The 26,894-nt window shown below is 41.6% G+C and overlaps 1 protein-coding gene across 5 annotated transcripts in view; it reads right to left on the bottom strand.

The window, feature by feature from the left end:
• The window catches only part of ADCYAP1R1 (ADCYAP receptor type I), a 149,010-nt gene extending 124,556 nt beyond the window's left edge, over positions 1-24,454 (bottom strand). For all 5 annotated transcript variants that reach the window (XM_052807956.1, XM_052807960.1, XM_052807979.1 and 2 more), the window contains exon 1: positions 24,142-24,454. The gene's annotated coding sequence lies outside the window, so the exon portion shown is untranslated. The remainder of the gene's footprint in view (positions 1-24,141) is intronic.
• Positions 24,455-26,894: the final 2,440 nt, after the last annotated feature.

Below are 26,894 nucleotides of genomic sequence, written 5' to 3'. Positions count from 1 at the left end.
CCATAGGCAAAGAGAACACACAAGAAGTTACCATAGGCCAGCATATGTGTGGAAACCCGTTAAATTAACATAAATCAGTCATGTTTGAGCCACTCAGCTCTTCTGAGCTCAGCTGATGCCTGCTTTCCTTCAAGGTAGAATCTTTCTTCAGTAAGGACATTATAAAAAACTTCTTGAAAATCCAAATCCACTATATCCCATCCATTCATATGTGTGATCATAAAGCACGACCTTTCTCGAGTTTTGAAAGTTTATGCACTTCTGGGACATAGTGTATAAAACTAAACAACACTTGATTTTTCAAACAAACTCCAGTTAAAATGCCTTGCTTTTATAAGTAATAAAAATTTTCACTACATAACAGTTCTTCTCCTTCATATTATGCTTCTTCACCCATACAGGTATGATAAAACACTGAAGGTTACTGACATCTAAAGGATTGTTCTGGTTTTCTGAGTATTTTGACATTATAATGACTTTGGAATTCTGTTTGTTGGAACTGTTGCTTCAGGCTCTCTGAAAATTCAGATGGACATGAGTGGATCATTCATCTACAGGTCAAGATTTTCTAGCTTATCTTTGCAACTACAGCAGGTATAGACTTATGATAGCAGAGACTATGGAATACAGTTCATAACTCCTTGTGCACAGGATTGCTATTCTTGGCAGATTTCCCATATAACATCACCCATAAAATTCATCCAGCAATTCTTGCCTTGATTAGCATTATTTTCCCTATCGTATTATCTATCAGATTTATTGTGCCCTTATGTTGTTAACGTCCCCACAGACTTGGTGAAACGGCATGACTTCTTTAACTAAAGACCATGGATACTCAGTTGCAGGGAAATATTTATAAACTACCACGCATTTAAGAAGCATTAGTAGGCAAAGTAAAAAATGATATGAGAAGTTTTTATCTTCACAGGCAGGTCAATTACCCCTTTGAAGCATCTGTGATGTATGTGGTAATTCATAGCTAATATGCAACTAATATGGGATCATAAAGGTAACTACGCGCTGCTCCATTCCAGCAGAGCTTTAAGTGCTGCTTGGCAAGGTCCTTCAAAATCATTACTCCACAACCAGTAAAATGTGTTCTCTATCTGCCATATCAAAGTTTTACAAGAGCTATTGATTAATTTGCTTTCCTTGACTGGTGGTCTGCATTTCCTGCCCTGGTTATAGCTGTAACTATTGTTTACATAGGAGCTCGTAAGGACGCTGTTACCTATGCATTGCCATCGCTCTCTGCTTTGAACCAATCTGGCTTGATATATCTCTGCTCAACGGCATCACTGTTGAGCAGACATCTATCACAGCCGGAGGAAAGAGTAAGAGCAGAAAAATAAAGCTCTGGACCAGAGCACTTTATTCCCATTGTATCTGAAGATCCTCTCAAGTGCAGTACTTGTACAGTACCTTCAAACCAACTCCTTAACTGAAAATAATATATTTAGTGGAGTGTGATGACACTCTTAACACCCTTAATTAGCTCTGTTGATGTGCTGAACTGATTATCTTGAGATAAAGCTGTCATTATGAAGCTATTGTTGCTCCCCAGACCCAAGCTAGCCCTGTGCAAGGTGCTGCATGCTCTCAGCTGTGAGGAAATACCAGGGGTATCTTTAAGAAGACATTCCACTATTTAGTACAGGCACTCTCCAGAGGAGTGGCCCTGCAGCTGGTGGTGGCCCATGGGCAAGACACGGTCTCTGAACTCCAGCAAGAGCACACCAACCTCATATTGTCTCTGGAAAACAAGTTGCACTGGTTTTGGCTGGGGTAGAGTTAATTTTCTTCATAGTAGCTAGTATGGGGCTATGGTTTGGATCTGTGCTGAAAACAGTGTTGATAATACAGACATGTTTTTGTTACAGCTGAGCAGCGCTTACCCAGAGCCAAGGGCTTTTCTGCTTCTCCCCCCACCCCACCAGCGAGCAGGCTGGGGGGGCACAAGGAGTTGGGAGGGGACACAGCCGGGACAGCTGACCCCAACTGACCCAAGGGATATTCCAGACCGTAGGACGTCATGCTCAGCCTATAAAGCTGGGGGAAGAAGAAGGAAGGGGGGACGTTGGGAGTGATGGCGTTTGTCTTCCCCAGTCAGCGTTCAGCGTGCTGGAGCCCTGCTGTCCTGGAGATGGCTGAACACCTGCCTGCCCGTGGGAAGTGGGGAATGAATTCCTTGGTTTGCTTTGCTTGTGCATGTTGTTTTTGCTTTCCCTATTAAACTGTCTTTATCTCAACCCACAAGTTTTCTCACTTTTACCCTTTTGATTCTCTCCCCCATCCCACTGTGGGGGGAGTGAGTGAGCGGCTATGTGGTGCTTAGTTGCCAGCTGGGGTTAAACTACAACACAAGTCTACCCTTCCCATCTCAAAGCAGAACTAAAGTAATAAAGTATGCAATGAAAAGGAGTTATCTGATGCTTTGGAAGATGGTAAATACAATGAGCAATTGCCCGGTGCCAAATTAATGAATATGTGACATTCATGTGCAATAAAGTCTGATATAACCTTGGCATTGACAGAAGGATGCTTGGAAGCGTGGAGAAATTGCCAAGATGTTCAGATAGGATGACCAAATGATCTTTCTTTGCTTTATTTGTACAATTCCTTATTATTTTCCAATGCAAATGGCAGAGCCATTCTAACAGCATGTACTTCATTGAGCACTTCAACTTGGCAATTTATGGTGATGTCCCAGATGAACAACCATTGGCTTCCTCCACACTTCTAAACACCAACATACAAAGCTTTCATGGGCCAAAGTTCAGCCCATCTTGATGAAAAAAAGAACAGATATAATATGTTTCCTGTTTCCTTGCTTGGTAGGAAAAGCATTCCCCTACTTTTGTGATTCCTCAAGTGCATATTGTTCAGTTCTCAGGGAAATGTATCCCAGAACAGGTCTGGAAGTACAACCCTGTCTTTTCTGTCCTTAGGAATATGGAAATACTTTTTTTTTTTGGACAGTTTCATTCATACACTAAAAGATAAGGTTAAGCCACTGCATAAGCACTAGCAAGTTGCATAATTCCTGTTTTGCCCCCCCATTTCCTACTGTCCTCCTTTTCTATTGTACCTCAAACAGCCTAAGTTCACCCAGCTGTATCCCATGTTGTGGTTAATGAACTCATTACATTTTGACAGTATTAGCACCTTCCACAGCACGTGTTCTTGCAACACCAGGGATGGAATTCATGTCACAAATTTGGCTGTCTAAAAGTGAAACATCTATATCCCAGCTAGTTTCCTTCAGGTCCCTTCATAGCAAACAGAAGATGAGCAGCACATGGGTTTGCTTTGCTCTGCGACAATGTGCTACTCATCTTGGCAAACAGAGAGCTAATAAAGCAGAAAAAGTTTGATTAGCTCATAAGAGTCTGTGTTGAGTAGGGACAGCCCTGAGCATAGCAGAAGTATAAACAAAGGAGGAAGAAAAGCAATTGAAATTAAAGTCAGTGTTGGGACAAGAATACATTAAGCTGGGAATTACAAGAAAGCTTCAGACCATCAGCAGAAAGAGGCTCTGGAAGCACTTTCCAGAAAAAGGAGGATAGTCAAAAGAGCTTAGAATTTAAAGAGGACTCTATATAATGTGAATATTTTGTAAACTGATTTCTCTGACCTGTGGATTATTGCAGTGCTAATAGACATAGATTCCCAATCACATGGCCTCCGACTCAGAGCTGGCTCCCGTCCAGCCACCTTAAAGCACGGAGTGAACTCATGTCTCAGGAGAAAACAGCAATGAGAAAACTGCAACGTGTTCTTGGCCTTTCCTGCTCCCAGTTGTCTAGAGGCAGTGAAGGTTGCAGAGCTTTTCTTGGTAGTGGGTGATGAGGGTGATTGTAGCTTAGACACGTGGACAGACAGGAGGAGTTCAAGCCTCAGTAGAAAAGATCCTACTCACAAAAGGCGGTCCAAGTCTCCTTCCTTTGGTCTGACAGAAAGAAATGAGTCTAGAGAAAATGTTATGGGATTCTTCTTTTTTTTCTGTTTCAGCAGGTGACAAAGGCCCTTGGACCCTCTCATGAAGCAAGGACACATCAGATCACACAATGATGAGAATGTTGCAGGTAATCCCAACCCTTTCAGCCCTTTCTCTTAGCTTGTCTCTAGACAGTTTGCCATTTGAAAAAGCTGGAATTCCTAATAACTTGGGTAGCATTGCAAAATTATTCCACACTATAAAACTGATTTCCCAAGCCATGGTTCAGAGCACTTATGATGTCTTAGTGGAGGTCACACTTCAGAGTGTCCAGTGCCTTAAAAAGGTGTGAATACACATGACTTACAGCAGTGAAGATTCTTATGGGGATTACTTTTTAAAAACTAAAACCTGGATAATGTAAATATTCAGCTTAATTCAACACACCACTGCTTCACTATTATTCTGAATACAGCAGCACTACCGCTTCTAGAAAAAAAGTAAATATAAATGAATGGAAGTGGTTCATTCCCATGTAATCATCTCAGCCTGTGATTAAAACTGATGATTTCTATATTCATCTTCCTGATCTGCTCATGGATTTCTATATGACAATTCTAGAAGATAAGTTGACCCTGTAGTGTCCTATAAAGTGGCAGAATATGGCCCTAAGTGAATACCTGGGAAGATCTGAACAATGCAGGATCAAAACAGTTTAATATAAACATACATACAAACATAAACATACAGGTACATGCGAAATTTGTTGGCTGAGATATGACACGTTCTATTCTTTTATTAATTCAAGAGGTGTCAAAAAACAAACAAAAACCCCCACCAAAACAAAACTAGACGAGATCAGTCGTATCTGTTATAGCATTGTTTTTACTTCTGTGGAACTCCAATTTACTATGGCAGAATTCTTCTTATATGCAGAAGCTGTGTGAACAGGAGTCAATGGGATCTATAAAAGTGGGTTATTTTGCTCTATTGAATGTGGCTGTTGAGGTAAAACCTGAAAACCCTGATTACGGATATAAAGACATGTGATGATGAAGTTTATTGATAGGATGGTCATCAGATCAGATACAACCGAACTTGGTATGATTCACGTTTTCCTTTAGAAATCACGTGGAACCAGACTATCCCATGTAGCCCAGAAGACAACTAAAATGTTATTCCTTTCCATTGGATAGCTTTGACATTTATTGTCATGCATACCCGTAAAACCTAGGAAATAAGGATGTAAATTCAATCAGGCTGAAATCCCCCTCTTCTCCAAAAAGTCCACTGCTTAGTTTTAAATAGGTTGACTCATGTTTCAAAGACACAGTGGAAATGTCTCTTCCCCATGGGTGGTCTTTCAGGGCTTTGGGTGAGAGTCATTTCATTAAAATGTATACCTCTAAAACAGAGCTAATTTCCACAGATTCCTTGTTAGTCACTAAGACACAGCCAGTACAGCCAGCAGAGTTCAGAGCACAAGTCAGATCATCCCAAATCATGTATCTCAAAGCATCAGATGAATTGTGCTTTATTTCTCTATATTTTCTATCAGGAAGGAGGGAGGGAGGGAGCAAGGGAAAGGAAGAGATTTGAGAGAGGCACACAGCATGAAAAATTTCAGCCCAAACAGTAAAAGTGTGCCAAAGCTACACTCAGTTGATTAATAGCATCTTATATTGGGCAGCAAATTAAGGTCAGATAAGGTGAAGTGTTCAGTAAGAGAAGTTTTTTCTTGTTGCTCCAACCTCCTCCCTTTACTTTCCTCACATAAGATCAAGTCTAAATTTTGTTCAGGTCTTCATTTGCACCCACCTTGGGTTTAATATGTAATTTAAGCTCAGCAGAAATGGCACCAAAGAAATGGTGTCTTGAGAAGCAGGTGGAGCAGTCGTGCAAAGCAAAGATTATTTAGGTTAGTTGCTCAAAAACCAAAGTAAGTAAAATCTATGGCCTTAAAGTGTTGGTATGGTTCTACCATGTTGATCATCCTCACATGCCTTTCAAGCACTTTGGGGATAAAACTTTGACCCTTTGGAAACTTAATAGGTCAAAGGATTTTGGCCAAAGGTTTCACAATTTCACTGTAGTATAATACAGCAGTTCTCCATTATTTCTTTATTCCCCTATTGTATGCTCTGTGGAGAGGATTTCTTCTAAGCTCTTAACATAACTACAGTAACATTGCTGTAGGCAGGCACAGCTTCACAGGTTGGTTTCTCACAGAAACACAGTACCTGCCCATCCCAGTCAGTGTTTGACAAAAACGTTTTAAAAAGAAAAGCAACCTAAGAAACAGAAAGCTTTATTGATCTCCAGCACTGGGAAATCCACTTCAGCATCCTCCAAAGGATGCAATTTATTAAGATGAGAAATAAAGATGTCCCAAAGCCCTCGTTTCTGCAGGCTGCATTATTAATGACCCTCATGCCTGCAGATGGCAGAGAGCTATATGCAAGTAGCCTTCTTGGGTTTTCCGATCCCCAGTAAGGTAGAGAATTAATGGTGGACCAGGACAACAAAGTAAAGGAGAGACCACCAGTGGTATGTGAGAGTCAGCTAGCAAAACACGGACCAAAGTTTAATGGTTTGTCTGTGCATTGGCTAATAGCCTGATAACCTCTAAGACATCCTTGCTTTTAAACATGAAAGCAATTTTAGGAACTAGGTAGTGGTAGCACAGAATAACTCTGAGTTACTTTTACACCTATTTTCTGGCTCAGCCCAGACTGGTGAACTGGAATGTCAGGGACTTTTGTGGCTGTCCCCTGGGAGTGTATTCTACAGCAAAGACCAGCATTTCATTTGAGGCACCAGGTAAAAAACCAATACCACCACCACCTCCCACCCCAGATCCTCCGCATGCAGTAGAAAAGGTGAGTTCGCATTTTATGGTATTTCTTTCATCACATCCCAGAGTTCACTTCTGTCCCTAGAGTTTGTTTGCCAGCTGGAGTAAATGAAGCATGGGATGAGTTTTTATGTTGTTCTGAAATGTGTAACTCACTGGGGAGACCAGGGTAGGGACACATAAGGGAAAGGAAGAGAATGATCCTCTCTCGGCAAATAAAATGAAATGTCTGATAACCTAAAGTCAGCACATTGTGAGGCTGTTTTGGACAAGCAGAATACATTTTGTGATGGAGTCTAGATAGGATGGTACAGTCACTGTGCAATGAACTAGAGGAGTCTCCAGGGCACAGCTTGGCTGCCGTTAGAGACGCCCAAAGAACTGGATATTTTATTGAGGACTGCTTTATTCAGAAACAGCCATGAAATGAAAACACTGTGTGAGGCAGAGAATAATTTTTCCAATAATATTTTGCACATTTTGTGTGTGTGCATGTCTCCCACTTAGATGAAACCAAAATTTTGTGACATGGATTTAGATGTCCTTTGGATTGTTTAATTTTATCCAGCATTGCTTGGCTCTAATGGATCAAAAAATATTCCTTGATGGGCAATAACCACAGGTTTTACAGAAGTAATTCTGTCTCCTGTTCTGCAAAGGAGTGGTGGTATTCTGTGTCATCTTCAAGGCAGTGGTGAAAAGAATCATAATTTTAAAACAAAATAATGCAAGATTACAGTAAAACAATGCCCTCCCCCCAAAAAACCCCAAACCAAACCAGGACATTAGGATTTACAGGTCATAAATATGTAGGTGAATAAGCCCTAAGTACAGTAATACATTATTCAGTGTCAGTCATTCAGTTCCAATCCAAAAGGCCAGCATCCTCCTTGTCTTCTAAAACAGATCAGCATGTCTCTAAAATGGAAATTAATGTGTTTTATTTTCCTCTGCCTTTTTAATCTGTTTTCCAAAGCAAACCAAATGCCACAGTTTGCTCACACATGTAAAGACATCCTGAAGGCAATCTTAGTCTTTTAGGATTATTTTACCTAGAAATAAACACTGTTGCTGAAGATATAATGTATATTTGCGCTAGGGTTAGCACTCCTATTTTGCATATCAATGAAGCCATAAAGCAAATGAAAGGCCCACATTTCTGAAGCCAAAAGTAGCAACTTCTGCTTTGACTGACTTCAGTGAGAAATGAGGGCATACAGTACTTCAGATCTAGATAGCTTCAGTATTACAGATATGCATAGGATTAATTTAGCTCTGAGTACCAGCTGTATTTCCTCTGATCACCAATACAGGGAAGAACACAAAATTCTCTTTATTATTCTTTCACAATGTTTTTCTTTTTAACTATTTTCCAGCACGTTAATAGAACTTATTTGCATTAGCTGAAAGGTAATTGAGATTTCTTCATGAAAGCATGTGAATTCTTTCCTTCTGCTGACTCTCTGTAGAAATGAGATGCCCACCATTGTGTATAAATACCATAGGAGTTCTTCAAACAACTGCCAGCTCTTGACACCTTCATTGGGTTGGGGACATCTCTCTCTCCAGCTGTAGCCATGCTAAAAAGACCATTACTCCCAGTCAGTTTAGAGACACTAATCCATGCTGCACTGCCTCCGATCTGCCTGCTGAGCTGATCGTACGAGCGTTGCCTAACCCAATTTACTCCAAATAAATTGGGTTAGCTTCAATAATAAGGCTTTGCTAACCAAGGTCAATGTGATACAATCGGGTTAGGGAGTGCTCTCAGCTCAGCGGGCAGATTCAAGAGCTGGTGACAAGATGGTGGAGTTGGCTGGAGGTGGTGGTGTCTTCAGACAGCTACAGGACTTCACAGCAGTTGTGTAGACTTCAGGCTACAGAACTCATAAACCCAAGGTCTTCCTATGACACAACTGTTTGGGGTTTTTTTCCCCTTTTTCTTGTATGTACTATTCCTCACTCTTGATGCTCATAATTTCAACTCTCAACTGGTAGATTCATTCTGCCACTCTTGACAGAGCAGGTGAAAATGAGTCTTAGTAATGTATATATTCTAATTTTGTGACGAGAAACATTTTTCAGTAAGAAAATATACAGCAAATTCTCCTGCTATTTCATTTGCCATTTAATCAATGTATTCTTACCATGCACGTTAAATGGTGCATTGTCAGTTTAATTTGTTAAACCCTTATTGTGGTTGTTTTTTTCATCCCACTTGCTTCCACCTTCCTCAATACATAACCAACATATCATTTTGCATCCCATGTGGGATTTCTCTGATTTAACCTAGTAAATCTTTTAATTCCTAATTTAGTATTCTGCTCTAATACATTCACCCACAAAAGAGTCCGGAAGGCTGAAGCTAAGAAAAATCACTTTCATTTTCTTAGATACTACTGAGTGGTGTAATGTAAAATACACATGCAGTGCACAGTTTGTAATCTCAGATTTTATCAACCATGTGTTTCAGAGCTGAGTCAAACCTGATCAGGTTTTTGATGAAAGGATAAATATTCAAGTCTAGGCTGGAACTGCTTAACAATGGTGAGTTACTGAAAAAAGTAGTTGCATAAGAGCAAGGAACAGTTCCCTAGAGAGACTGAAATTTGGCTTCAAACCACTGGTGTGAAATGTGGATATCAGCACAAGTAGTCCAAAGCAGGACTTTGAGTTTAATTAACCTTGCTGCTTAGCTATCAGGGATCTCCATTTAAATTAATCGTTCAAATCAAAGTGTTAAAATAGCAAACGGTCAATCTATATTTTAATCATAAGTACTATTTCTGTTTGTCATTTACATTTTTAGCTTTTTAACTGCAAAAGAAAGATTGATGGTAGCTGATTTGGGACACACAGTTTGGAAATTCTTTTTGATAACTGGGGAATGTATTTCAGGAAGATTTTAAGTGGACATGTATTTTAATCACTATTTTAAAATTCATTTTGTTATATTAGACCATGCCATATGATGCATTCTGATTTACTTCGTAACAATTCATAATTGAACAATGATTTACTGTGTTAGAATTGAACAGAAATTAAAAACACTTTTGGAAATGCACACATACACAATGTTTTAAGCCCCACTGCTCTGACTGAGGAAGGGAAAATAAAGTTCCTCATGACATTGAATTTTATTTATAATTACGTGATGTTCTGAACAAAGAAAATATCACGAGGTATTAGTGAACTGACTGTACTGCTTCTGGTCACCAGGGCTTGAGTCCTCCCCGGTTACTTTTTAGCATTTAAATTATAAGCAGAGATATTTAAAACTCTTTCTCCTGTTAATAAAAAGAGCCAGACACCTCCATTGCATGAATCATATTTTGACTTCAGTCACTCTTTGTAGATGTCTAGCTCTTTTCTTTTGTTAAAGGTGAAGCCTATACTGACTGCGCTTCTAATTCAGACATGATAATAGAGTTTGCTCTTTAGTACCATCTTTATGGTTTTACTTCTTGGGACTTCCTTCTGTCACAGCCCATAAGTCCTTACACTTTTTTCCTTGTTATACCTCTGTTTCACTAGCACCTTGTGACCTCTAAAAGTTCTCCCAGCTTCCAAACTGCACATTTTTGTGCCAGTTTCAGTCAGTTTTGTTTTCTTGGAAATCAAAGCTAAATTCCTCTGATTGTGCTCAGGGTCTTTAATTGTTAGGAAGCAGAGCGGGTATTCATCCTACAGGATTTCTTCAGCAAACGCTAAACCAAAAAATTAGTCTCATTGCTAGAACAGTCCCATTCTGCAGCTAATTTCTTTTTTTCTCCCAAATCAGATTCCAAAATTTGTTTTCAGAATCTACTGTGTATAGTGGCAAATATGGAAGTTGCTGGCTTATGTCGAGGTTTGTTTCTTAAACACAATTTTCTGCTGTTTTTTCTATTTCACTTTCCTACTCTTTCCTGTTACAAGCCTAGTTTTGAGAGTTGGTGAGTACCTTCTCATTGGAGTTGGGTAGGCTTTAAGGTGTGTCTACCCTACATGGCCCACAGCACTCCCGTTGCAGAGATAACCTCCCAGCTTGCTACCATTTACAAGACACATTAAGAATCCTGCAAGATCTGTTCCTTCAGCTCCCACAGTGTTTGTGAATTTAAAAATGCCAACATTATTAAGACAGATCCCTATTATAAACAAGAATTCCTACGTGCCAGTGTGAGCTACAAAGAAGAAAAATAACCAAAAAAACCCCCTTTCTGCAGAGAAGTGCCAGTTGTACTCTTTGACTTCTGAACAGATCTAAACCACTAAAAACAGACCTGAAGAAAATAATCTAAAATTGTTCTTGTTGTTATTGTCACTAAGGAAACAACTTCCTAGGAATCTCCAAGTTGAGTATACAGATTTTCTAACATGCAGCCAACTCTCTCTTCCAACACACTTCCCAATTCCCTGGAGAATCAGGTCTGCCTACCAAGGGAGATCCCTCCTGCTCTGTCTCAGCTGAGTCCTTACTGCATGGGGAGATTGAACTCTGATGCTCCAGAAAAGCCATAGTCCAGACTTGCCACAACATGAGATATCAAAGCATAGAGTCATGACTAAGCCAAAGGATTTTGCCTTAAGATACTCCCCTCTGCAGTCCAACAGCACTGCCAGGAGATCTAGAATAGCACAGGAGCTAGGGAATGTGGGAGGCACAAGGCAGAATTTTTTCTGTCTGTTCACTTGTGGTGGTGTTTTCAGCCATACTTCACCTTCCCCCCACCCCCAATAATTTAGATGTATGCTTTTCTTGCATTGAGGCCAACAGGGTACATATAGGTTGTTTAAGCTCTTTGCCCTTCAAACAGAGCGGCCATTGGCAAACTGCCTATTGGGAACAATGTATGAAATTTGATAATCTCTGAACTGTGTCCAGGCATTGCAAAGAAGAATCTCAGTTGACCTGTCTGCAATCCCATTCAACGTGCCATGTAAATAATTTAAAATTAATTTAATAATAACTTAATAACAGTTTAATGACCAAATTTCAGAGGTCCAGGATGTTCTCTAGTGGTCTTTAATTTCTCAGCATTGGCACAGCCAAAGTATTCCACAGTCATAGAGTCCCTTGTATCCCAAAGAACTTTATAAACAATGTATTCTGCTGAAATACATTCAAACAGGAGCATGCATGCAGATAGCCCCTGTCACCAGTTCTGCTGCAGACTAAGAAGCAAATAGTGGCTAAATTCATTGAAAAGAGATATAGCTTATAACAGGCAGCAACTAACGAACAGAATTATTTGTTTTAATTACCGGGTACTCAGCCAAGACTTACAGACAATGGGCCAAATAGAATACGTGGAAAGACTTCACTAACATAAAATCATTTCAGGGCATTTGAGCTTTTAAAATACTTTCTCGTTACCACTGACATGTGTCCATGTCAGATCCTACTTCCTAAGGTTCCTCGGCAGTGTCAGGGAAAGCTTATGTACTGTTATGTTTATCCCAGAATGAGAACATCTCCCCATAGATAAGTTTACTTCTGGTGTGTCCCTAGCTCCTTGCAGTCTCTAGTCTTCTATATCCCTTCCCCTCGTGTAAAAGCGTAATCTGGCTCTCTGTAACTCTCCTTTGTGTGGCCTCTAGACCAAAAATGCTTAAAAGGTCTAAAAGCAAAGCTGTTCTGTCCAAGTAAACAGCTGGACCACAGTGAATCCATCTGTCAATGGCCACAATTGAATAACCACTGAGCAATCCTCTACCAAAGTAAAAATCTATCTGTCCAACCAACCAGAAGCCTTTGCTTTTCTGTTAAATTCATCACCCCCTTTGTATCAGAAGTGTTTTGTCAGCTACTTGTTTGTGAATAAGGGGCTCGAGGAAGCAAAGCAAGGAGCCAACAACCACCAATGGTGGTTTCATAGCAGGGGCAAGGACAAGAAATAGACTTTAATGTTACAACTACATTGCTAAATACATCAGGTCTGGGACCGTTCCTTGGCCTTGAGGTCAAGTAACATGTCACCACTTTTACCCAGTCTGCTAAACTGCTTTACCACAAATTAGAATGGCCTCATCCAAACTGCCTACGAGAACAGTCTCTGGGCCGTGATTTTCCCTGAGCATTGTTTGTAATTGTGGTGTTGGCCTTTATTTGTTAAATATCTTATTTATTAAATGTGGCATAGAGAACAACTCATTTGGAAATCAGTCTCCCAGGTTACTGCAGATTCTTCCTGTTTTCCTCCCATTACAGCAGTGTAAATGATAATCTGTTTTCCTAACCATTTTGTCTAATTGGTATTCATGCCAGTGCTGAGTCAAGCAAATGTACCATTGCTGAAAAGATCTTACTGAAAGCAGTTTCTTCCACATCAAGGGAGATTTATTTTATCTTGAAAAGACAACAGAAATTTCTGTCATTACGTATGATAAAAATAAAAAAGCATGTTGCAAAACCTAAGCAATTGATAAATGTTTGACGATGAGTCTGTGCTTCTCTAAGCACATAAGAACTCTGAGGTTGTGAGTTTTCTACAGATCATTCCTTATTAACTACCAATTTAGTATAATGACAGTGATACTTTTAAGAAACCCTTTGGGAGAAGAAGAGTAAGTATTCACTTTTAAATTCTGTAACTCTATGAAAGAAATATTTTGATTTTTTTTTTTTTGCTTTAAATCTATTAACCCTAGCGTTCCATCCGTGACATTAAAGGTCTTTGTTTTGTAAATCCATGAGGAAAGTTAAGAGAGTGTTTTGATAGCAACAGTATACAAGTCCTCAGAGAAACTATACGCCACTATTAGCTTTCCTTCAAATTTTCTATAGATCTTTATGCAAATCAAAGTGGAATTCCCTCCAGTAACTTCAGACATCTATTTTGTGGATGTTTATAGATAACCAAGTCATCCCAGACTCCCTTAATGGACAGTGGGGAAAAAAGGCCATTTTGGGGCACAAGTCATCTGATATATTTTAAATTACTGCTTCAGGAAAAAACGAACTGAACCCTATATTCTTATGCTCCTTAGATGTATCTCAGATATAGATATATTGTAGAAATCTGTTTAAACTGTAAGCTCTCCAGATGTCTCATGTGCAGGGTGTTGTGCATTTGCAATGGAGCTTCATTGCTATTGGAGCAACATGTTGAAGAAATCACCAAATGAACAAACAAGTTTCAATATACAGACCGATTCATTTAGATGATTTATTTTTAAAAAATTCAAAGACCATTGGTAGAATATTTACTGAGAGACATGTTAAGAAAGGGTCATCTCTCGTTGATTTAATGGTATTGTAGTAAGGCCAAGTTGCAACAAGCAGGAAGAATATATTTGACCAACATTTCAACATTGCTGACGTTAATAACAGTGGTTCCTTCCCTTAGCTCATTACAAAACATTGTGTAGGGGCTCTTCCAAAACTTCTCACAGGAAACTAAGAGGGGAAAACTCAAAACAGGCAGAGCAACGTGTAAGTCACACTGTAATTCACCTGCTTTGTATTGTTACTTATGAGTCGCTGAAGACAGCAGTCTACTGATACAGAAAATAAAGAATAAGGTGTGGAATCATACAGAACGTTTTGTAAAGCCAGGCATGAAAACATAGAGCTGCCAGCTATGGATCTCATCTTAATGTTGTCTGAAGTCATGGCATTGGTAAGAAGAGCCTGAATCCCAATTGAACAGAGAAGGCACATTGCAAAAAGGGTACTGAACAAGCATGGCACATAGGGGAGTGGAAAGTACTTGGAGGAATGTGCATTTCTTTACTCTTTTGCTCATTTGATTATTAAATGGGCTGGCAAATCAGTATGGTTCATTTCACTGAGCATGGAGGAGTTTGTATCTTTTTAGAGACTAGCTCTTTGTTGGAAGTAAAGGTCAGCTTCAGATGATGTCACTACTACCAGTTCAATATAGAGCACATTAGATATTTTTCTTTCTTCATGTTCCCTTACCTCAGTCATTGTTCTTAGCCTTCTTGATCTTAGAGGAGAAAAAAATGCCACAAAGGTTACTACAATGTTTAGAAGTGCTGAAAATCAAGGCAGGAGGATGACGGGACAGCATTCTGATCTAAGTTGCTCCACGAGCCAAGGAAGATAAGTCTGGAGATGCATTTTGAGGAAAGATGGAGATTATTATGTTGAGGGCAGTTGTAGTGATGTGAAACAGCAAGACAGGTTCAACCATCTTCAAGTCTGTCTCCTTCACCTTTGTCATTCCTGATACAAATGCACATTGTTTTCTGTAGTACAGGTTATGATCTCTGGTCTGATCTTTTACCTGTTGCAGGCTAAATGTAAATGCTGAGGCACTAAAACTAGTGATTTTTCAGACTCACACAGAAGTAGTACCACAGTAGAGTGATGCATTTTGGAAATGGCCCAGGACATTTCAGAAGCAGAATATCAGGTGAGAGCTTTTCCAGTTAGCGAAGAAATGAATGGCATGTTAACGTTCAGGTGAGCTTCTTTTTCACCTTTTAAGACAATAGCCAGGTGTTACAAATTATCTAAGTTGTGTGGTTGAGTGATCACATTGTTGCTTGCATGCTTTCATACTCATATTTTTAATGACATTTCACACACTAAACTTTTTGTGGCTGTGGATAGATTTGACAACGGGTCACATCCATTGTACTGCATAATGCGGTAGTGGTGTCCATGAAACTGCTGCAAAATATACATAATCTACTTACTGAGGGTTGTCTCAGAAGCTCTTTGGGAATAGTACAGCAGCTAAGTTATGCCCTTGTTCTAATTCAGTAGGGACAGTGGGAAGGAAAGCAAGAGGTCAATTTAATGAGCTATCAGTAGAAAAAAAATAAAATCAAGACAACAGAGTCAAAAGGGAGGCTTTTAGTTTGGAGAACCCTTTGTGGTTTCTGCTTTTCTGCTAGGAAGATGTGAGGTTTATTTTGCCAGACCAGGAAGCTACAGATAAAATGGATCTTGAAAAATTAAAAAACCCTTTTTCTTTCAGGAAGAGTTACATCAGAGGTTTTCCAAATGAAAAACTTCCCAGAAGAGCTTGAAGAAGCTGGGCCTATCAGAATAACATTAAAGCCTTGTTCTTTGAAGAGTTTTGCTTTAAATAGGTCATGTTTTGCTTTAATCGCCTTGGACCCAGCTCCATGTTTTCTGGAGGTAGAGAACATCCCAGAAAAAAAGAGAGCAAAGCAAAGCAAAGCAATACAAACCTTCACCAGAGTAGGTGTGTAGCTGACAGTCTTCATTCCAAACAGGAGAGTTTGGAGAAACTGAGAGAATCAGGTAGAAAAGTCAGCAGCTCTAGCGAACTTGGACAGAAAGGTCTTTTTGCAATAAAGATGCAGAAACTTCAGGGAACCTACGTCTCAAGGAAGCTGGGAAAAGAAGTCACAAGGAAAAACTCCAGGCTGAAGTTGGTGAATCACAAACAGTCAAAGAACCTAGAAGTAACAGGGGAGAGAAAGCTGGGCAACAAAAGAGCTGTGTCTTGGACACCCAGAAGTGTCAGGATAAAGTGAGAATATTCAGTCAGGCTGTCAAAAGGAAAGTAAAGCAAGATCATAGGTATGACCCGAGTACGTCTGTGTGGATTGACCTTTTCCTCTGCTTGAGATTAGGACAGTAATGATGCACAGATCAAGGGAGAATGGTTAAGATAACAGGACAGAGCCAGCATGGCCTAGTGAGCTGCACAAGGCAACATACTAAATGATGAAGCTCAGGTTGGGAATACTTCAGCCCTAAATTATACAGGGAGAAAAACACCTTCTAGATTATTCAATCACAGGATGACCAGGAGCTGCCTGTGGTAGCTGAATTGGGAAAAAGGGGAATGCAGTCTCAAGGTTGTCTCAGGGAAAATAATTCCAGGAATGATTTGGAGCTAAGTGGATACACTTGCAATGTAGTAATCCTTTTGTGGCCCAGTATCTTAACTGTGATATCCCAAGACAGCAATACCAAAGGGTATTTCCAAGCCCTGCGTGAGAGTATATGAAAATCAACTGAACTCTTTATGTGTGTGGTAAGAGCACTGAGGCCAAGGTTTGATCAGTCTCATTCTAAACCATCAGGAGGGATCAGAAACCCAGGGCAGGATTCAGACTGCAGATTAAACTATCTCAGTGGCATTTATTGAAGACTGTTCAGGCTAAAGAGTTACAGAGCTCACGCTATAGTAGATAACTATATTTATCTATATTGACTCTTCATTGGCCTGGGACCAGAATCAGTAGCCTAAACGCTGGTGTTTGCTGTCACCAATACCCCAGGGCATTTTACCTGCCCTCATACAGAGCATAAAAGATGTGTTGTAGATAAGCATCGTACCTACAGATACCTAGTGGGTGTTAGATACCCCAGGGGATCTCGGATGCCACTTACGTTTGGGTGACTGAACTGCATCCTAAATCCCCTTTGACTATAACAGGATGTACTTAGATACAGGTAGACACTTCAAAATGCACACCTATCTTTAGGTGTCTTAATCTGCGAGCTGAATCCCATTTCTGGTCAGCATGATAGAAACTATCTTAGCAAAAGAGACCTGCAAGTCTTCCATACAAAGAAAAGGAAATGAGTTGAATACCGGAGGTGAAAATCTGTCAGGGGTATACTTGCTGGGGGAACCAGAAAGGCTGTGGCATTTATTTCTTCTCCTCTTCTGAATAACATTCAGACTTTGGTAGTCTCTGAAGGCTCTTTTCCACAACCATCATTACTACATCCAGCTGTGGTACGAAGAGGAAGTCAGAGAACAAAAAACTAGAGAATATAGAGCAGTGTCTAGAGACTTGAATGCTGCAGAGAAGCAACTTCAACACAGCTAATAATGTCTTTGCATGCTGCTCGCTCCTCTGCAGTCACCAAGTACTATTCTCTAATGAAGTTTGTTCCAGCTGTTCGCCCACTGTACATAATCATCTCGGCTAACTAACCCATTCACTAGCACAAAACCACCATCCAAGCTGTCAAACTTCATGCAACTCGAGTGAATGAGTGTGGATTGTGGAATCCAAGGCTCCAGTGACAGCTGTGACACATTCACAGCCTTAGTCATGAAGAGCTTAAGCATCTGCGGTATTTCTGATGCTCTCTCATCTCCTCTGCATCTTAAGTCAGAGCACAAAACTCCTGGAAGGAATCCAAAGATCCAGCTCTCTCAAACACAGGAAATGAGTAACTTTACTAACTTTAACTTGGGCCTTTATATAATGCACTTGTGCTGGCTTCTTTATATAATTTGTTTCTATGCCAACTCTAAGAAAGTTCTGTTGTGTGTCCGACATCTTTGTACTAAGCCCAAGCTCATATTTGGCTTTTCGTACTAGTTACATCAGTTAGAGAATTTGGATACATAGATAAATGTCATTATTACAAAAATTGTTTTTTAAAGGAAATGCTTTTTACTTAGGACGTGAATGTGCCATTTTATATTTTTGCTAGAAATAAAAAAAATCTTCTGTAAACCTACTTCAAAAATGTGACGGTAAGAGCAGAAACAGAAATGTTATGACTTAATAAAGTCTTGCCATTCCAGGAAAAGGAATTAATAGTTAAGGATATCTTAGCTATTTTAAACTCCCTTTCCAAACAAATGTGATTTCTTTCCGCTGTGGAGAAGTGTATCTCTTACTACTACAGCTTTAATTCCAGTCTACATACCAATGTGTTCTGAGAGGTTCACCTGTTGTTTTTTTTTTTTTTTTTTCATTATTTGGTTTTTGGTAAATATTTTTAAAGGCCGTAGTTAGAGACGAAGGTGTTAGTTAAATCCATTTATCAACTGACGGGGATTTTTTTAGCTTAGAACAGATGGTGGGTGCATTATAATAAGAAAGCATTGAGCTATTGATTATGGCAAAAAGCTGGCTTTTAGGTCACCTAATTCTAAGCACGTCAAGTGCTCCAAGCTGGTCAAAATGTATTTCACAAGATGCCAACCCTAAGCTAATGAGGTCTGGTCAGCATTCATCTCCATCTTCCTGCAACTTACAGTGTAGCTATTGACAAGTAGGGTATATTAGATGAGGCTTGGAGCATTGCACAGCTTCTGGCTGGCTCAGGGAACGGGCAGAGCAAGCTTGCATCTGCCTGCAGAAAATCATGTAGCCATCCTAGATATGTCCCCGTGTTGATGTATCCCCACCTGTTCACAAAATCACATACAAGCTTCAACTGACAAATTCCTCTTAGCAATTGGACATGCTCTGAAGACAGGAAGTGTTGATACACTGAGGAAGCCTCTGAGATTTAAAATAATCAATGAAGAATTAAAAAAAAAATTTAAAAAAGACAAGTAGATAGAATGTTGTCTGGGACATGTGGCATGAATTCTCCCTGCGAGGGACAGGCTGAGTCTGCCATTGGTTGAATAAAGGGAAGATGTGGGTGAGGAAGATTTGGGGCCACCACAGCAGGCTTGGGCTTTTCAGAAAACTTAACATCCTTCACAATTTGCTATTGCTATTGCTATGAGCTAGCAAAAAATTACCAGTCTTCCCCCTGAGAAAAGATGGGAGCAAGAGAGGAATTACACTTCCCAGGGATATCTCTGAGATACCATGGAAGGATTCATCTCACTGATTTTGGATGTGTATCTCTGAGCCAGCTGCTGCAAGAACCTCCATAGGGTGATTCATCTGACCCACTTCAGGATGAGATGAACCACCCTCCCCACTTATAATATAGTCAATTGGGATGATTAGCTTGGATGTCACCATCTAGTTTTCAGATGCTTAAGTGAGAGTAGATGAACGTCACCCAGGCTGCCAAACACTTCTCCTGAGTGAGAAAGCCTTCCTCCACATGAAATGAATGATAGATTTGCCAGCAGATCCTTTGGGGCCAAGTTTTCACCTTGAGAAGGAGGACATTTATACCCCTTCCACTCCTCAGAGATTGAACTAATGATATGTCTACTCCCTGCAAAAGAAGAACTTGATTCTGTCACATTTCCCTTCAATAAGGCGTTTTTCCTTAAGAACCCACACCCAATCAGATAGAACAATATACTGTCCCTTGCAGGAAAAGAAAGTAGCAAAACTTGCCTCATTCTAAGGATCTAAAGAATAAAAATAAAAAATCTAGGCTATTAATCCACCATGCAGATTAAAAGGGCTTTTCCTGCCCTAACCATCAGCTCCATTTAGTAGGCCCAACAAATCACAGATAACGGACTATAATTATCTTTCCATTTGCAGCTCCCGAGCAATCATGACCCAGTCATCTCTAATGGAGTGCAAAAGCCACCGTGGTTGAGGCTTTTTGTGAAATGCCTCAACATTGGACGGACAAAACTGCAAACATACGTGGCAGAAGTTTAATGTTCTATGTTCAGTAAGGAGCTCTTAGACTTCAATATTCCCAACATGTTATAAAAGAAATTATTATTATTATTGCTATTGTTATATCTATTATTAAGAAGAAGAATTAGACCATATAAATATTTATCCCCTTTTCTGTCAGTGTTAGAGTGAATTATGAGTTATGCTAACAAAAACTAGAATTATTGCATTAATTTGTTGGTTGGTTTTGGGGGGTTATTTGTTCGTTTTTTTTTTTTAAACAGTGGTAGTAAGCATAGGTTTTCCCACTTTTTAAAACTTTTTTTTTTTTTTAATGAATCTGTCAAATAAACAGATCAGAGCAGTTTCAGAACATAATCCTACCTTAAGCCATCCAAGAGTAAAATGTGACACCTGAATGAGCAGGAATGAGACTGTCAGGATATCTCCAGGGCAGATAAACTCTAATGTCAAATGCAGATCAGCTCATTTCATGGGACACGTATCTCGGAAGAATTTGGATTCAACAGTAGTATAGAATCAGAGCAGCAAACAAGAGTCCCTGCAACTGCGTCTGTGTATTTCTGCTGGAACCTTTCCAAGGGAATATTCCTCAGCACAACAGCCATGTTAGCTTTAAATGCTCTGTGTGATGATGCTTCTACCTTTTCTTCAGGAGATGGAACGATTTAGCACCTCCTGAGAAGTTCTACCCTGAAATTATTAAGCCGGCTACTCTACAGATCAGCCCATCAGCTTGCATGGGGATACAATCAATGAACTGCAGTGAATTACATAAACAAGACTTGAACAATCTGGCTTGTTTTACATGAGTTCCTAGTTTGTCTTGTGGAGATAAAAGTTCAACCCTAAGATGACAGATCAATAAATTGAGATAGCAAAAGGTGGTCAGAGAATAAAACACACGCAAAGCAATAGGGTGAGGACCTGACGTTCTGTCGTGAAGCGTTCTGCAAAAAAGTCTGCCTTTCTTCCCATATATTTGTGTCCACTCAATTGCAATCCAAACAGCGTTTCAACAGCCACCACAGACACATGAATTCTAGGACTTGTTAGCGCTGTGGAAAACTACCAAATACCTTTCTGTATGCAGAGCATTTCTTAAGGACAGAACTAATTCAGGACCGAGGGAACTAGAAAAGTACCTCATCAAGGGATGCTGTATATATCGGGCAGCAGGAGTACTGTGAAACAGAGTGGTGTTACAGCTATCCCTGAGGATACATTATCAGCAAAGAAGACTTTAAAGTTCTGGATAGGATAAAAGAGGGAGTTCCTCACTGGTACGTTTACATCCGTTTCAGTAGAGTTGTTCCACTTCTACACTGGTGTGAAAAACTCACTCCAAAATCCTGTTGGCTGCAGTGTGTACCAAATCCCACCCCCGCTGTCTTCACAGGTGATATGGGATGGCTGGATGTGAACGGAGAACAGGGAATGGAAACAAAGGAACGTGAGCCAACACAAAAATACACTTTGCTGACTTAAATGTTGAGGCTGCACTCCCTGGGCCAAATAGCGGGGTGAAATAAAATTCAGTATCTCCACCGACTTCTATATCCTGATATCAGTTTACTTGTCCTGAGAACTGTAGTGAATAAATAACTCCTCTGTTAAATCAGGACTAAATGTAAGACCCGATATTTTGGCAGGTCTTTCCACCAGATACGAGTTACAGCATGATCCTGTCCTGAGTTTACTTTTTCTCAGTGCTTCTTAACTCAAATACTCTGGTTTTATTAAATAAAAGATAATCTGAGCTAATTTAGGAATTCGACTGTTTGTACTAAGTGTGCTCAGAAAGAAGGAAAGGAAAACAAAATCTGCTATGTTGAAATGAATCAGCTTGGAGACATGGGTCTCAACTTATCAAAGGCGTAGGCACATATGGAACTCAACCCCAGAAAAAATATCTCTAGGATGCTCGCTCAGTCAGCCAAATGAAGAGAGATGTGGTGAACAAAGGTCTGAACGTGATCAACAGCGCAGCCCACAATCTCAGAAATCTCTGTTTTTCTCTCCCTGGTAGCATCCCACAACAAAGCTTCTGCCTCCGTGTTTATGAGCTTCACATATACACAGACAACAGCAGATCTAGAGCTACATGTGGCTGTGGCACCACCATGCAAACAGCAGACATCTTAAATCTACAGGGAGGAAGGACCCCTCCTGTTTTCTTGCAGGGACCCCAACAAATGATGGAAGGCTAAAGACAAGAAGCGATCACAAAGCTAGTTTCTTGTTTAAAGATAAATATGTGCATTTATCACACATACAGCCCCCCATGACCTTGGAGTCTGTTCAGTGCCAATGGTGATCCTTCCAGTCACTGCACACATGCCTTCGATTGGAGAAAACAAAACAGAAACCTTCCACTCCGCGATGTCCAAGATAAATTGCCAGTACAATAACAGATCAATTGTAGCTGTCCTGAATGAACAACAAAGCAGCAACCATTACCCTCAGCACACAGAAACAGGGAAAAAAAAGGTAGGAGACCATAACCCAGAACTGCAACTGAGACACAAGCAGAGACATCAACTTGAATCCAACTCCCATTATTGCACTGAATAGCATTCCTTAATTATTCATCAGATTGGAGCAGAGTTGCCTTACCCATCCTATAGGACAACTTCTTTCAAGACAGCTCCAGTGTGGTTTTGCATTAGCCAAGTATAGACGCTTGTATAATGTGTTCTTTCTCTGTAGCTACACCAACACCACTTAAGGAGTTTGCCTTCACGCTGTCATTGACAGCAACCTTAAGTAATCATACATTCCCTTTTATTAGCGTGTGCTAGCCAGGGAAACGTTTCCCCACTGTACCTGACCAGAGTTGCATAGGCTGAACAGAGAAGTGAGATGGCTGTGTACCCAAATAACATCAAATGAAAATCCATTTGTTGTTTATTGAGTCCAACAGATTTGAAAAAAAAACAAACCCACACTCAAAACACTACTTCAGTTACATTGCATATTGCCGTATCAGTCCAACACTTGCACTGTGATTAACATACACAAGACGGATGGTAATCCATAATACCCTAGGAAAGAATCAGGTCACTTCGCTGCCTTATTCACTTTGGTTACTATTTTTTATTATTATTGTAATTACCTCTAGTGCTACTCCACTATATCGTTCAGGCTAAAGGCCAGATTCTGTTTAGCAGCAGATTAGATGCAGACGAAAGCCACTGACTTGCAGGGAGTTCTTCCAGACCTGTTTCTATGTAAGTGGGATGATCATCTAGCCATAAACACCGCTATATCACTAAACGAACCTATCTTTCTTCCAAGCATTTTCCAGTCCTGAACAACGTGCTGCATTATCTTTCTCTCCTTGGCTGTAAACTCTTCAAATTCCAATACATACCTGAAGTGTTCGCATGTTAAATTCACAGCATAGCGGTAAAGAGTCTGTCCTGTATGCTGTCCCTCTGACTTCAGATGTGCTTTGCATAAAGATGGTATTATTAGAGCCAGCTGTTCAAACACCGATAAGGAGAAGTGCACAGAGGCACGCAAGCAGAGGTCAAAGGCACATTAACAGCAATTTTTACTACTACCCCCCAGGAAAAATAGAGGAGTCCTGGTGCACTGCTTGAAGGGTGAATCAGAGTTTCTGCGGCAGGTGAAGATGCAGAACTGCAAAGGGAGCCTTGAGCTCGAAAATGCCAACAGCAGCACCGGGGACTGTTAGCAATCGGGTTTTATTTACCAGCCATATTGCGTTAAAAACAGACGTGATTCCCATACCGAGCACGTTAACCTGTCACCACTTGCAAAGGGGCGATTTATTTGTTTGAAAAAGAACCAAATCTCTCTTGCGGCCGCATCCTCAGAGCCTGCAGTTGTGGCTGAAGGCAGAAAGCCTCGCATGCGATTCTCCCCCCTCCCCAAAAGAAGTATTCCCAGCACCTGGGGAAGATGAGGGAAGAGCCGGTAAATCAATGTCACTCTCAGACAAGCCGACGGTTCCCCTGTTCCTCGCCGGCTGCGGTAGCGGCTTTTTGGGTCGGGCAGCCGCTGCTACCCCGGCTGGAGAAGGAGGAGGGGATGGAGGGGGGGGGGGGATGTTGTGAAGCCGGAGAAAAGCACTTACCATCGCAGCAGGGATCCGTCCCGGTGCTGGAGATGCTGCATCCCCGCCGTGCCGGGGCGGGGTGGGTGTCGGTGGGGTCGGAGCCAGCGGTGGAGGGACACCGAGTGGGTCCCCGGGTGAACGTGTCCAGCTCCGGCTGCCCGCGGGGGAAGTGAGCGGCCGGAGCCGGGCTTCCCCCCCGCTTCGCTCGTACCCGGCGGAGGAGGGGTCGGTGTCTCCGAAGGGAATCCAAATTCCTCCTCCCTCGCCTGCCGGTCATGTCCAGGCTGCCTTTGCTCAGGGGATGGGCCAGGTCCTGGCCGTGAAGGAATTTGCCATCGCTAAATGAAAAAAAAAAAAAAAAAAGCGACCCCCCCCCCCCCCCAAACCCCAACCAAAAAAACCCAAAACAAACCCAAGAAGGGAGGCAGGAGATTTGCAAACTTTTTTTTTTTCCCCCCCTCTTTTTTTTCCTGCTTGTTTTTTTTTTTTTTTTTTAGGGGGGATTATTCGTAATCGGGAAGTAGGGGCTGGGGTGGGAGAGGAGAGGGATATTCAGGCTGGATTAGATGCTCTGCTATGGTGTGCTCGCCCCTGTATTTCTCTGTGTGTGTGTGTGATTCTCATACCCAGACAATGCTCTGCAAAGCGAGCTGGTCCTGCGGAGAAATGCAAACACCTCCGCCCCCAAGTGCCTGAGGAAAGGAAAGGGGATATGGAACCAATAGCTTTTCCTTGGCTAGTCTCATTAATATGGAGGAAGAAAAGAAAACCAATCAGGAGGAGCGGGAGGAGGGGTTTATTCAAATTAAGTTTCTTAAATCAAACACTTTTTTTTTTCCCCTTTTTCTTTCCTCCTCCTACCTCCCCCAAATCCTCCTTCTCCCTGTCACCTAAGCACCGTTTCTTCTGTCCCAGAGATTTTTTTTTTTTTTTTAATTAGTGTGACAGGGTCAGCAAAACACGGTGATGGGAGGGAAGATGGCATCGCTGCTGGAAGGGAGAGGGGGCTGTGGGAGGGGGGGGTGAAGGCAGGCAATTTCTCCCTGAGCTACAGAAGAGTTGATTGCAAAGAAAAGCGATAAAGTAGCTGGAGTTGTCAGGGAGGGGAAGCAGAGCAGGGATTTCACCTGGAAGCACCATTTCGCAGATGGTATTTGCAGACGGGCAGGTGGCCCGTGTCCAGGGTGAGCCCTCTGAGTTTGTGGAAAAGATCTCCTCAGGCACACACACTTAGGAAGGGCAGTGACTGCACTGGAACAGCAGCATCTGCCCCGTCCTCCCTTGTCTCAGAGCTAGGCAGCACCAGGATCCCTGCGACAGTACTTTAGGAGTGGGACTTGTTGCTGGAAAACCAGTGGAGCGGAGCTCCAGAGGGGGCTGAGCTGGTTGGTGGGACGTACAACTGCTGCCTTTGACTCGTATCTGGACATGAGCAGGGTGGCACATGTTCCCTCCAAGGTAAGTGCACAAAAGCATCCAGTGCACAAAAGCATCCAGTCACTGCCCTCTTCTGCAGAGAGTACCACTCAAGGGAAAGCTCTCCAGACCTGGAAAATGATCACTAAAGGAGTCTGAACATCTGTAGCAGACCTACAGGACCCCTCTGCCAGGGCATCCCATGGAGACACTTGGTGCCAAGCTGATTTGCTGCTGCCAGCCATGCTGCTCTCAGGCCCCACAGATCCATGTCAAGAACTTGAGATGCTGATATTCCCACATCCTTACTCAAATTCTGAGACCTGTGCTGTAAGAGCAGCTGGCTACTGATGAGGTTCCTCTAATTACCTTGAAATTTCACAGCACCTGGGATACCGATTGTGCTGGTTTTGGTTGGGATAGAGTTAATTTTCTTCATAGTAGATGGTACGGGGCTATGGTTTGGATTTGTGCTGGAAACAGTGTTGATAACACAGGGATGTTTTTGCTCCTGCTGAGCAGCGCTTACCCAGAGCCAAGGGCTTTTCTGCTTCTCCCCCCACCCCACCAGCGAGCAGGCTGGGGGGGCACAAGGAGTTGGGAGGGGACACAGCCGGGACAGCTGACCCCAACTGACCAAAGGGATATCCCAGACCATAGGACGTCATGCTCAGCCTATAAAGCTGGGGGAAGAAGAAGGAAGGGGGGACGTTGGGAGTGATGGCGTTTATCTTCCCCAGTCAGCGTTCGGCGTGCTGGAGCCCTGCTGTCCTGGAGATGGCTGAACACCTGCCTGCCCGTGGGAAGTGGGGAATGAATCCCTTGGTTTGCTTTGCTTGTGCACATGGTTTTTGCTTTACCTATTGAACTGTCTTTATCTCAGCCCATGAGGTTTCTCACTTTTACCCTTCCAATCCTCTCCCCCATCCCACGGAGGGAGTGAGCGAGCGGCTATGTGGGGCTTACTTGCCGGCTGGGGTTAAACCATGTCACTGATACTGCTGCTCTTCCCATTGTGGAAGCCCTTTCTTCTGCTCATCTTTTACCACTTTCCCTTTATTTTCTGCAGCTCCATCTTCCATTTCCCTTAGCATGTAAATTCATTTCAAATCCTCCTTGCCTTTACCCTGCTCCCAGATTAAACAAAGCAGAAAAAAGGCAGTTTGGTCATAAAAGCAACTAAATCCATTACCTGTCTAGTGTGAAAATCCCTGACCCAATTACTTACTTTTATGTTATAGTCCCTGTGGCTCTTAGTTCAGTTGCAGGACCCAGAGGGGACACAGCTCCACAACAGCAGCACTAGACCAGACAGCCCTTGGCACAGTAACAGCCCCATGGCTGCATCGATGCCT

This window comes from Harpia harpyja, chromosome 1 (assembly GCF_026419915.1).
Source record: "Harpia harpyja isolate bHarHar1 chromosome 1, bHarHar1 primary haplotype, whole genome shotgun sequence".
Taxonomy (NCBI): domain Eukaryota; kingdom Metazoa; phylum Chordata; class Aves; order Accipitriformes; family Accipitridae; genus Harpia; species Harpia harpyja.
The sequence above is the reverse complement of the archived record's forward strand: the minus strand, read 5'-3'. Positions and strand labels throughout refer to the sequence as shown.